Raw genomic sequence first — 13,744 nt, 5'->3', positions numbered from 1 at the left:
CGACAAATTGAGGAGACTCGGGTGTCTGTGCCTCACCCCCCCTACCAGGAGACCAACTGTTTTTGTTGCCGCTGGTATTCATGAAGTTCTCTCCTCCGCCGCTTTCTGATGACATCAGATCTCTGCCATGTTGGTATCCTATGCGAATGGCAGCATTTCGTTCCCCTTGCCGGGCAACCAAAGCAACGGGTGAGTCCTGACCGGCCCTCAGCGGGACCCGGACTGAGAAGCAGTTTCCGTGGGCTCCTAGCCCTGAGCCAGGGCAGTTCCGGGAGCCGGAACTCGGCCGCCCCGCGCTCAGTGTTCGCTCCGATAAGATCAGGTTCTAAGAAGCACCCAGGCGCTGAACCCTAGCAATCTGTCTGCAAGCCGCAGGCGAATGGCAGCCTGAAATTACCTGTTCCATGGCTGAATGAGCTGCGGTCAGTCGAAAACAGGGATGGTGACGTCAGCTTTCCAACATGGTGGCCGCTGGCCTCCTCTGTGGTCTGACCGGTGTGGAGAACCCAGATGGACCGCTTCCTTCCCCCGTCTCGAACCCAGAATTCAGCCCTGAGTACGGTGCTTGCATGGCTGGCAGAAACTGCAGCGCTGTATCCCTGCGTCGCTATCTCCTCGTTTCCCAGCGCGCACTGCAGACTCTAGCCGCGGGGCGATTTGCTGAATAAGCAGTGTTACCCTCCGTGCGACAAACCTCTCGCATTTGAGTCCCCGTAGCCGATCCTCGTGCAATGGAAATCCTTCCTCCAGGTTCCGGAGCACCCCACTATTGCTGGAAATTCCTAACAAGATAGCCTTTAGCCGTCCTGACTTGTCATACTCCCACACAGTGAAGCAGCACACGGGGGCAATGCACTCCCCTCGCCGCCATCTTCCTCCGCAAAGTCTGTTTTATATTTTGAAAAGTTCTCTCCATGTATGGTGTATCTGTTAATGTTTTCATGGATGCCCCGTATTGAACAGAAATTCATACTTTTGATGCAAGGAAATTCATCTGTAGTTTTGTTTCATAGTTGGGGATTTTAAGAAGTATTTTTCCAAACCTAGGCATCAAAGATATTTTGTGGTTTCTTCTGTTAATGTTAGAGCTTTACTTTCACAGTTGAATTTTTACCTAGAGACTAAATGAATCTGGTTTCATTTCTTTTCACCAGGACTAATTTTCTTATGCTGTATTCTAAATACTCCATCTTTTCCCCACTGATGTATGAGCTCTTTTAAAAGATCATGTATTAGGGTTCTTTATGTATGTGGGTCTGTCTCTAAGATCTCTGATATTTTCCACCTGTTTGTTTTTCTATTTTGCATCCATATTACCTGAGCTAACTTTGCGTGGTTTTCTGGTAGGTGTTGCTATCTAGTAGAGCATGAAACACATTTTTCAGGTTGGCTTAACCAACTGTTAATATTTATTCTTTTTTTAATTTTTAACTAAATATAATTGGTTCTTAAAAAAGAACTCAAGTATGATTCTATTTGGATTAGATGAAATATACAGGTTAATGGGGAGAATTGACTTCTATATGATATCAACGATTCAGATATACTTATTCAGATCAGTCTCTGTATATAAAAGTATTGAGTTTAAAAGTTTGTTTTTTTTTCCCCCAAAGAAACAGTCTCAGGAATATAGGATAACTTTTTTTTTTTGTAACATCAAATGTATCTAAAATACATTTTGCAGTTGGTTATTGTTGATGATTTAGAAATGCTATTCCTTTTTTTAAAAAAATATTTTTTTAGTTGTAGATGGACATAATATCTTTATTTATTTATTTTTATATGGTGCTGAGGATCGAACCCAGTACCTCACACATGCAAGGCAGGCACTCTACCACTGAGCTATATAGCTCCAGCACTCTATTCCTTTTTGTTTGTTTGTTTTAAGCCTTGATCTAATGTACTTTCACTTTGCTGAATGTTCTTTTAGAGTCTGTATTGACTCTATTGGTATTTATTTGTGAAATAATCATATCTACAAATAATTATAGCTTGATATCTTTCCTTCCAATGCTTAAATCCTTCTCCATTGGTCTGGGATCATCAGTGTCACATTTGAGTTGATGGTGTAGTGGGGGAGGTTTCTTTTCCTTGCTCCTGATTCTAAGGAAATGCACCAAAGCTTTTCAACAAAGTGTTGTTTTCTGTTGTCTTTTGGTATCTATATTTTACCAAGTTAAAATACACTTTAGTTCATTAAGAGTTGTTTTAAAGTTATACATAGTTGATGAAATTTGTCAAATGTCTTTTCTGTACCTATTAAAATAATTGATGATTTTGCTTTTTTATTGTATTAATTTCACTTAAATTTTTTATTTAGTTTTTTTTTAGTTTTTTTAAGTGGACACATATTTTTATTTTATTTTTATGTGGTGCTGAGGATCAAACCCAGTGCCTCATGTATGCTAGGCAAGCACTCTACCACTGAGCCACAACCCCAGACTGTCACTTAAATTTTTTTTGGTTTTGGTGCTGGGGATTGAACCCAAGCCTTGTACATTAATTTTACTCTTTATTAATGTGGTAGATTACACTCACAGATTTTTAAAATGTCAAACTCTCTTTAATATTTCTGGGGTGAAAAGTCTACTTGGTCATATTATTATTGTTTTACTGTTCTTAGGATTTGGATAGCTAATAATTTTTCCAGAACTATCACATCCATACTCTTAAACAAAAATGAGAATAGAATTTTCTTGTTTAAACAGTTTATAAGTGTTTCTTGGATCAAGATTACACTCTAGTCTCATATAATGGGCGGTGCTTGCACTTTTTCTATCTTGTAAACCATTTTTAAAATGGGAATTGACTGCTTTGATAGCATTCACTTGTAGAGACTTCTAGGCTTTTTGGTGGTTTGGGGGTTAGCCTTTACATTTACTTAACACTTTCTTGTTTCATTGTTCTATTTATCACAAATATGCTTGCAAGAAAAGTTTATTCATAAGGAACGTATATTCCTGGAAGACTTTTGTGATCAGTTGGCCTGCTGGATATTGGTGAGTTGGCCTGTTCCTTTTCTTGGTCATTAATTGAGGCATATATTTTTTTTGCACATTTAGCACCATTCTGTTTTTTTATGAAAGCAATTCTAAAAATTCATTTTTGTAGTCCTGTGAGATGAATAATTTTATTGATGAGAATGTATGCTCTAGAGGAGCTGACATCAATATTAGTAGAGGGAAGATGGTGAGATTTGATGCCAGTTCCAAAAAGGCAGTTGTGATCATGAGACTGAAACTTACCTGATGTTTCCCTGACTCTTTGGGGAAATATCTTTTACCATGCCTCCACTAGTAATCAAGTACCGATGATTCATTAAGCAGTAGCATGAAGATTGAAATGCCAAAAGCAATTGAATACATCATATTTCAACACTTAGCATGTGTAGAACTATGTTGTATTTCCTCTTTGCCTTGGCTGCTGGGAAGCTCTGGGGTAGGCTTAATGCCTGACTACAGGGACTACCTTTTCCCAAATTATGGATTACTTCCTTTCTATACATATTTTAGATCATTCTGTCTGCTGTCTGACACTTCATCTTTAAATGCTGTAAACTCTTGGAGAATACCTTCTTTCAAGTACCTGACTCTAGCATATGATTTTATAGATTCATCATTTTCAAACTGGAGATAAAGACAATAATCTTCAGGGTTGTCATGAAGGCTAAATGATACTGTAGATCAAATGAGAACCCCTAAAGCTGGGGGTAGGGCAAGCTAGTGGGACTCGATAACTTCCTAAATGACTCACTGCTACATAACAGTCAGAGGGAGGACAAGTTCCTGTTTCAGCAAAATTATAAATTTCTATGTCATGGATTTTGAAGTCCTCTATAAAGTGTCAACATGACAATACTAAGAGTCTACTGATGTGTTCTTTGGGGAAAGTAGGAGTGGCATAAATGATGGACACATCTGTCTGTTGAGTGTTCTAGAAGGAAAGTGCTCTACAGAAGGCCCAACTGATACTCATCTCAGCTCTCACTCCCCGTGTTAGGGTGGTAACACAGATGAGGATGGTGGGAACATGAAGTTAAGGGAATAATTCTATAAAAAGGGCCTACTGTGCTGACCTCCACATGCTTTCTTTTCTAAGAAGCAATTTACCTGCAGCCCTGCCTGGCCTAAGTGGACAAAATATGTCATGTTTGTCAGCAATCTACCTGTTCAAAACAGGAGAAATGCAGGCCACAAATAATGTTGTTAAAGGAACCCAAGTTACCCTGTAGGGGGAGAATTCTGTGACCAGAAACTCTGGGAAAGAAGGATAGTTTCCTCCTAACCATAACATCTATAAGAATGTATGGTTAAGAATCCAATTAGAACCAGTCTGCATGGGTCAAGGTGACCTAGAATTGTCCTGGCAATAAGTTCTTGAAAGTCTGATGTTATCTTGCTGTCAGTCAAAAGTCAAGGGGTGGACCTGGGAAACTTCTCTGGGATTCCGAATAAAACTGGAACGCAGGAGAGGCACATTGCCTCTTTCCTCTCTGAAAGGACCCTCCCCGTCCCTTGAGAATTGTCCCCTTTCCCTTTCCTATCCTTTCAGTAAGCTCATTTTTTGTTATTCTGAGCAACATGTCTGAAATCTTTCTGACTTGATTGCAAGAATAGGGGTTTGAAAGAGGGTCTTCATGTTGTATCAGTTCTCAGAAGGCCCAGTTCTGTAACACCAGGATACTCATGTTTTTTCCTGATCTGGCCTTATTTGCCCTTCTTCCCCCTCAAAGTGTCAAGGGAAGACTTGCTGTTCAGTTCCTCCATTATTTTAGCCAGTTTGAAGCCTGACAGCTCTGGCTGGAAAGATCTGCAAATCATCAAGGGACAGGGTTGGGTGGGGTCCCTGCCTGGAGGGAACTGAGGCTCCCTCCTATCAGTAATGCCACAGCCTAGGCTCAATCTTTGAATCTGTGCCCTGTTAAGAGGTGTAGAATTAAGGCAGCGGCCTCCCATGAAACCCAGCAAAATGCAGGTAGGGTAGGGTGAAGAAAAGCAAGGGAAAGTAACACGTAACTCGGCAGCAGAGGGGAATACCTGAAAGTAGTAATGCTCATGCAAATTTTTACTTTATTCTTTCCAGTGGGCTTTTCTGTTTTGTTTTTAGGGGCACTCCACCACTAAGCCACATCCCCAGCCCTATTTGGTATTTTATTTAGAGACAGGGTCTCACTGAGTTGCTTAGTGCTTCACTTCTGCTGAGGCTGGCTTTGAACTCCTGATCCTCCTGCCTCAGCCTCCCCAGCCACTGGGATTACAGGCGTGCGCCACGGCACCTGGAGGGTTTTTCTTTTCTAAAGTTTTACCTGTCGATCATTCTCCAAATCAATACCTTTGAGTCTGTTTTGGAATCTTCCTCGTTCCTTGAAAAACACTTCCGTGTTCCATTATTGGAGATTTTCTTTTCATGGTTGGAGATTTAAGAATTGCAGTTTGAGGAAGAAGTAATTTCCTTCCTAAAAACTTAAAAGTACATAACTGCTTATTCAAAAGACATACAGTTCAGAAATAGGGTATTTGCTCTTAGCATTTTCTTTTTAAAGTTTCCATTCCCTTTCTTTCTTTTTAAAGTTTCCCCCATCCTTTTTTCTCCACTCTTTCACACCCTCCCACGCCTCCAGCCCTGCCCATGCCTGGCGCCCTCTTGTGGTGACAGATGAAGCACATGGACAAGCTTCACTGGAGGGAGACCGAACCAACATTCGGAAAGGCTGGAAGCCAAAGGAATGTCTGTAATAGCTTATTTTAAAAAGAATTCCTTGTCTTCCTTTCTCTGTACTTTATTGAGGGGGGTGGTTGGAGAATGATATAATGAATATGAATCTGTGTTATCCACTGCCACAGGCAGGAGAGTTCCTTTGTGGTGGAGAGTGTTTTATTTGGCAGGTGTCCAGTGCTACAGTGGAACATTCCAGTCTGGATGAGTCAAGCAGAGCTATGGGTCCCTCTGGTTAACAGGTTTCATCAAGTACCCTTGGTTGGGGAGGTTGAAGCCCAGGAGAAGCTGCCCGACAGGTGGCTGTTTTTCTGGGATGGCATTTTTGCAGTTCTCTAAGGTGCCCACAGTTGCTGCTTCTGGAAGAGGATATGGAAAGACAGGGGGAGGGAGGAGGAGAGAAGGGGCCGCGAGGGCTGTCACATGTGCTGAACAGCTGAGCCTGGCAGGGTCAGGCCGTTACACGGGCATTACTATGAGCTTAGGCCCCTGGATAGAATTTCTTGAACAGTAGTCCTCCGTGAAGTTTAAAGAAAAAAGGAAATATGCACATTACCTTAAAAGATACCACTGGCAGAATCCGTAATCCAGCTGTTCTCCAGAGGTCCTCAAACATCAGGGAGACCTCTTTCTTCAGGTAGCTCCTGGGCCTAACCCAAGCCCTTGTGTGTGCTGACAAGGAATATTTTTGAAAGCCACTGTGAAGAAGCTACTGGTACATTTTCATGAGAAATGAAGAAAGAAGCATGAACCTTTAGTTCTTATTAAAGAATAAAAACATGTTTGAGTAATAGGTTCAACTCATCTTCACTATGTCCTTCCCTGTCTGTCTAGAGTCAGAGATAAAAGTCTGGGGTTGGAGGCAGTTTGGAGATGGGATGGAACCTGGGGTGAATTAAGTCTGGGAAGGGATGAGCATGTTTATATATGTAACTTGGTAATGAGAAAAAGATGAAATGTCAATGTTTTTTTTTTAAAGAGTCATAAAATTAGTGTAAATACCCAAGCATCACTGATGTCAACAACAGTTGTATCAAAATAGTCACATTAATATTTTGGGTGCTCAGGCCAATATGAGAAAAGGGGGAAGTAAAGAAATTTTAAATAGCAACACTGAAAATAAACAAATTTTTTTTCTCTCGTGTTTTTAGAATTATGAGAAAACAGAGACAATTCTGCCTCTTTGCTAACTTAAAGAAAATTAGCTGTGATGTTTATAGTTTTATATGTTAATTTGACTAGGCCATGAAATACCCAGATATTTAGTCAAACGTTATTCTGGATGTTTCTTAGAGGGATGAGATGAACATTTAAATTGGTGAACTGCGTGGGTGGGCCTCATCCAATCAGTCAAAAGCCTGGATAGGCAGAAAGGTTGACACTCTGTAAAAATTCCTCCTTCCAACTCACTTTAGACTGGATCTTCTGGGTCTGCGGCTTCTGGTGGACCTTCCTGGGTATTTGTCAGTTTCCTTAATTGTGTGAGCTACTTCCTTACAATAAATCAAACTCTTGGGCTGGGGATATAGCTCAGTTGGTAGAGGGCTTGCTTTGCATGCACAAGGCCCTGGGTTCAATCCCCAGCACCACAAAAGCCACATCCCACAATAAAAGCTATACTACTTTAAAATAAATAAATCAAGCTCTCTCTCCCCTTCTCCCCCACCCCATTCCCACCCCCTCATCCTATTCATTGGTTCTATTTCTCTGGAGAAACCTAATATCTGTGGAAGGATTTAATTGTTTTTCAAAAAAATTACTTGGGCATGGCTCCCTGAACCAAATTGGGGGGGGGGGATCATGAAGTTTGAGTGTGCATCCATGTGTTTCTATATTTTTGTAAATATAATTCCATTTGTGTGCTTTTATTTATGATTTTTCTATTAAGAGAACAAGAATTTCTGATATTTCAGTTAAAAACTCAAGAACATGAGACCCATTTATTGGGCATCTAGGAAGAAGGAACTGAAATTTATTCTGGGGGTAGAGGAACATGTAGTTAATATCAATTTCCCCAAAGAAAAACTCATGAGAAAATGGATTACTGTATTGCTAGACGTCTCTACTCAAAAATTCACTGCTTAGAAATATTTACTAATGAAAAAACATTGAAAACGTTTAATGAACTGCATCGAATGGGCTTTTCCCACTTGTCTGAATTTCTGCCTGGTGGGTTGCCCAGCGCCGTTTCCATCACCTCCTCCAGGGGAAGCGCGTCAGCATTTGTGTGCAGCTACTTTCTCCCTCCTAGATCACGCTGGCCTGGTGTGGGGGTGGGATCTGCTTTGAAGATCACCCAGAGTCACTGAGTTTCAACAGCGTGACGTCACTCTTACCAGCCTCTTCCTGGCACAGGGCTGGTGATGATACAGGAATGCACTTGAAGGGACACACAGCCATAGCAAAACCACATGCCCCGCTGGGGTGGCTTAACCTACATTTCTGCCTCAAAAAGGGGGCAGTGGCAAGATGAGTGACAGCAGCCCTGGGGCAGAATGCCCAATTCTTTTTGATTGCACTTGATTTCTTATTCAAATGCAGGGTTTGGTCTTTTGGGAACTTTGGGTACTGATATCAAGACCATTTAAACGTACCAGAAAATGGACATCTTCTTAAGGGTTCCGTCATCATTTCAGTGGTGAGGGGGAGCCAAAATGCATTTGCTCCCAACCTGGTTTTATGAAACTTAACTAGAAACTTGAAGTTGTGTTCCTGCGGGGGACCTGTAGGCCTTCTTGACTGGTTGGAGGCCGTGAGTAGAAGCACTTCCATCCAGTGGTCCCCAAAAATGTTTTGCTTAAGGGTTGGGGTAGTTTGGGTGGTAGCAGTCACCCCATATGCTCCAGTACTTTCCAGAAGTCCTTTGGCTTCCAAAAGGTACAGAATTATACTTCCCAACCACCCAGTCGTTGGGGTGTGGTGAGGTGTCCCCCAGCTCTAGCTGCACTTGAGTTGTCCTCTTTTTCTTTTGGCTGTATTATTGGTGATTTTTAAAAATTTTTATTATTTTTATTATTTTTTATTTTGAAATAATTTCAGACTAATAAAATTTTGCAAAAATAATGCAAAGAATTCCCATACAGCCTTTACCCAACTTGGCCAAATGTTAATGTCTTACATATAGCATAATCTCCAAAACCAGGAAAATAACACTGATAGTATACGGTTGACTAATTCACAGGCCTTACTCAACTTTTGTCAATTGTCTCATTAATGTCCATATTATAGTCAAGCATCCAGATTATGATTAAATTAACATTAGTACAGTTGTTTATATATATATATTTGATAAGAATACAAAAGTGATTGCCTAGGATGTTCACTAGCTCATCTCCAGGGGATAAGTTGGCCTCTTTCTAGCACACAGCAAGCCATTATTTAGTCATGGTGTGATATGTCCAGCCCCGCCCTGTCCTGGCCAGTTCTTTCAGAAGTTTTAGCCATAGAATCCCAGATTTGAAAGTGATCTTATCTTTACTCTTCTATCTCCTCCGCTGCCATTGTTATCTAATCTTTCCACACCTGACCTTTGCCCTCACAGATGGAAAACCCACTCCTGCTAAAAATGTCTGTTTTTATGTCGTGTAACCTTCCCATTCTTTCCGGTATTTTCCAGGCAGTAGCTCCATGACTGTGCTTCCAGGTCTCACAGCTTCTACTCCTGGAGGCATATCCTTGCCTCTCAGGGCAGCTCCCCCACCAGGCCCCAAGAACTGGGCAAGCAGAGAGGAGCTCCATCCCACCCTTACCACTGGCTTGAACCATTGGGCTTACTTCAAGAAATAGCAGGAATAATTGAAAGAGAAATCACACAATTCCATAGTTTGTGCATAGAATAAACAAATCAAGAAGGTGATCATTTACTAAATAAGCTTTTATTGAACACCAATTTAATTTCAGGAACACTTTAGTAACCGTGCCCAAGATAAAAACTCTTGAGGACTTAGTATGTTCCCAATTTAGTTAGGCCTTTACATGTAAATTCATTTTATTTCTATAAATACCCTAGAAGGTAGAAACTATTATCGATATTCTTACTCTACCAACAAAGACACAGGCCCAGAGAGGTCAAGGGATTTGCCCAAGGTAGCACACCTGGTGAGTAGAGGGGCTGAGATTTGAATTAGGTATTTAGTTCCAACACTCACGTCTAAACCACATTCTGGGATGATCTTTGGGATATGCACTACATGGCTTTTGCCTGTTCAGAAGGATACATGGTTACAGATTTGATCTCAGTAGCATTCACCCATGAAGCCTTTCTGGGCAGGATATTTTTTCAAGTAGTGATATCAGTTTCATGTGTGAGGTTGGTTTTTAGTAAAACTTACTACATACTATTAATACATAATATGATGACAACATGCTACTTGCAAGTAGGATTAATAGTTGGAATATTTATCTATCTATTTATTTAGGCCCTTCCCTCACAGGCACGAGTGCCGGACACAGTATTGTCTGTCCTTGTGCCATTGAAACTTACAACAGCCAAATATTAGCAGCTACTATTTCTTGAGGGCTTATATTTGGCTCTTTACAAAGACTATGTTCTTAAAATCTCAGCCAGTTTGAGGTAGGTATCATTGACCCCAGTTTATAGAGGAGGAAACTAAAGTTTATGCAGTGTAAAGTGAGGCCATAAAAGGGGATATACCACGGCTCATCTGTGAGGGGCAAATTCAGACTCAGGTTTCCCTGGCTTCAAAGCCTGTGTAGGCAGCACCTGGTTCCCTGGGTGGCCACTGTGTGGGCTCTGGGCACTCTTATGACACACTTTGTTCAAGTATAGTGTAGGAACACATGTGTTTATAAAAAATTTTTTTTATCCTATATTAACTAAGTTCCAGGCACACTCCTGAGTACACCATTAAAGACATAAATCTTGAAAAAGAAATTTGAAGTTAAACAGGGTTCTTCCTTAACAACAGGGAACAATTACTGAGAGCTTTCTAACTCCTTCCCATGTATTCATTTCACATGAAGCCATATGTGGTAGGTATTATTATCCCCATTCTACAGATAAGTAAAGCAAGACAGGTGCCTATTCCTCAGTAATAGATATCCTGGGCTGCATGAGTCAATAAAGGCTCCATGATCGACAGTGTCCCAGGCATATTTGGCAACTTGTTAAGAAGTATGTCTGATTTCCTTACTTAGGCTGCTAGCCCCTGTGGACAGGAGCCCTGTCTTCCCTATCTTGTGCTCTTTCCTTGGCTGGCACCAACTCCATGACCAAGACCATGATGAACTGTGTGTCAAGGGCACGTGAGTGGATCTGGCTGTGGATGCACAGGTATAGAGCTATGTGTTGAGTATGAAACCCTTGCTCACATTTGATGCTAGGGATTCTCCTTTCTTCTTTCCAGGGGACATGGGAGTGTGATGACAAAGCCAGAGTCGATTTCACAAAGAAAGTTTTAGTAGGTAATTTCAGCCCCAGGTGACTCTCTTCTGTTTCTCCAAGGACCGACATTGCCAGCCCTGCTGTAGCTGGTTGAAGGGGACCAAACCTCTCAGGAAGACGGACTTGGTTCCGTTTGACCAGCCAGAGCAGGGGGCAGCTCCCTTGGGAGGTGACTGCAGCCTCTCATGTGCAGATAGCCTCGGGTGTTCAAGCCTTACTGGTCCATGCCTGGAACACAGAAAGAACCGGCATTAGCACGCATCCCACCCTGGGGGCCCGCGCCAAGAACATCCTCCCACATGATCTGTGGAAATCACACATAGATTATATTTTGCATTGCCTGACTTCAATTTATTTCCATTCTTTAATCTTTATTCTTTTTCTTCAAATAGAAATGTCACAAACAGCAAAAACGATATAAAATTATAGAATATGAAAAATGTCAGTTTCCCATAATTCTCTCTCCTCTCATCTTCCAAAATAAATTAACATTTTGGCTTATGTTCTTTAAATATCTCACATTTGAATAAAAAATATAATTAACTATGTCTAAAAACTCTAATTATAAAACTAAAATTATAAAAGGATATGTGTGACACAAATGTAAGTAAGGACACATAGTGGTAAAAGCAATACCCAAGAACAACAGTCTACCTTAAAAAAAAGGAGCTTTATTATTATTTTTTTTACTCTTCTAAACTGTTTAGACTTCCTGAATCCTTTTTCCAATTTATCTCTTTATGTTCCCCCTTGAGATAACAATAACATGGAGTTCATTTTTTTCTTATACTTTAAATGTTTTTCTTCATGGTCTTTACCATTTATGCACACGTTCCTAAAAAAAAGTTCATGATATTCTAATATATAATGATATCCTAAGTGGCCTTGATATTTTTACTTAAAACGTTTGTAAGATTCAGGCATATCAGTGTGATAGTTGCAGTTATTAATTTTCATTGCCTTGTGATTTTCTACTATGTGAACATACTACACCTGATTTCTTCATTCTCGCAGCCACAGACATTGAGATTTGGTTTGACAAACTGAATAAGCAGTTTTTCAACAAAGTGGGGAAATTTTTGATTCTTGTAGATTTTAAAGATTCCTGGATCCCAGGGTGTGAGAAGTTGCAGGGCAACATTCACCGGCCCAAAACATGTGGGGACTGGGCTGGAAACGGGCCCTTCAGCAGATGGGGCAGGAAGTTTGAGAACCACTGGCCCAGCAGGACCATCAGGAGTACCCATTGACTTCTCCCTATTCCTAGGTGAGTGTAATGGGGAGGGCATGGAACTGATTAAGGAAACAGTCCCCTAAAAGGCAGGCTGGCTATCTCCATAAGGTATTGGAGCAGGTAGAGAAGAGGAGAGCAGAGAGGAGAGTTTGAATGAGTGTAGAAAGCTGTCCTCTTCTTGGGGTCTAGGCATTCCCTGCCCTTTTATCTCCTCTTTCTCATAAGGAGAGGGGTCATCCAGTGGAAAGTGCATGGCCGTGGAGTCACATTTATCTGGTTCAAATCCCACTGATGCTTCCCTATTTTTTTTTTTCCTTTTAGGAAGTTATATAACGTCTTTAAGTCTGTTTCTTGTGTGCAAGTATGAGTTTGGTGTAATGAATCCCACTATTATGTAGCATTACAATGCACCAAAAATTTCATTTATGCCACGAGGGATCATACCAAACTTGCCAGTGTGTCATGAGGTTTAACAAGGCAAAGGTGCATGGGGTCTCTGGTGGGCACGATGGAGACCAGCAGGGTCGAGGGAAAGTCCTGGAATCAATTCTAATTACTTTTGAAGCCAAGAGTTCCACTTTCAACTCCTGGCTGCTCTGTGAGTGTTTCCTTTCCCTCAGCTGCAGGGATTTTGATTTATCCCCGATGTTTTTAAAACCATAAATCAGGAAATCTTGAAGTGGTGTAACCAGCCAAGTGGACTCTGCCAGATGGACTCCAGTTTGGGAGCCCAGTCTGGAATGAAGAAGGTATCTCAGACATCATGCCTCTCAATAGGACTCTGAAGAAATGAGTATAAGCACATTGTGAAGGCTGGAGATGCAGCTCAGTGGAAGAGCACTTGTCCAGGCTGCAAGGGCTTGGGTTCAACCCCAGAACCACACACACACACACACACACACACACACACACACACACACAAAGAGAAATTTAAAAAAAAAAAGCACACCATGAGATGGTGATAAGAAAGCTGGGTACCACAGAATAAAGCATGATTCTAGAATGGTCTGTACAGGGTGATAATGACGCTTCTGTCTTCGACTGAGTTCCCTCCTCCTTTGCAGGCATCCTCTTGGCTCTGCAGTCAGCATCTTACCTTCTGTGTCCTCCTCCTCCCCATGACATAGGTGTCATGGGGTTGCTACCAGCCTAATTGTCCTCTGGTCATCCTCCTCTTAGCAAGGGAGTGGCAACTGCAGGGCAGGGAGCAGCCAGGCAGTCTGAAATCAGGACTGAGAAAGGCCGGGTCCAGTGCAGGAGGACAAGCCTCTTTCAGGGCAACTTCTTCAGTTCCAGACACAGTTCCTCCACCATCTCTGGCTTCTTCTTCGCTCATGTTCTGCCCCTCCCCCTGCAACACATCCACCCATACAATTTGCCCCCCCCCCCCC

Source organism: Marmota marmota, unplaced genomic scaffold, assembly GCF_001458135.2.
Source record: "Marmota marmota marmota unplaced genomic scaffold, marMar, whole genome shotgun sequence".
NCBI classification, from domain to species: Eukaryota; Metazoa; Chordata; class Mammalia; order Rodentia; family Sciuridae; genus Marmota; species Marmota marmota.
This window is presented reverse-complemented; position numbering follows the sequence as displayed.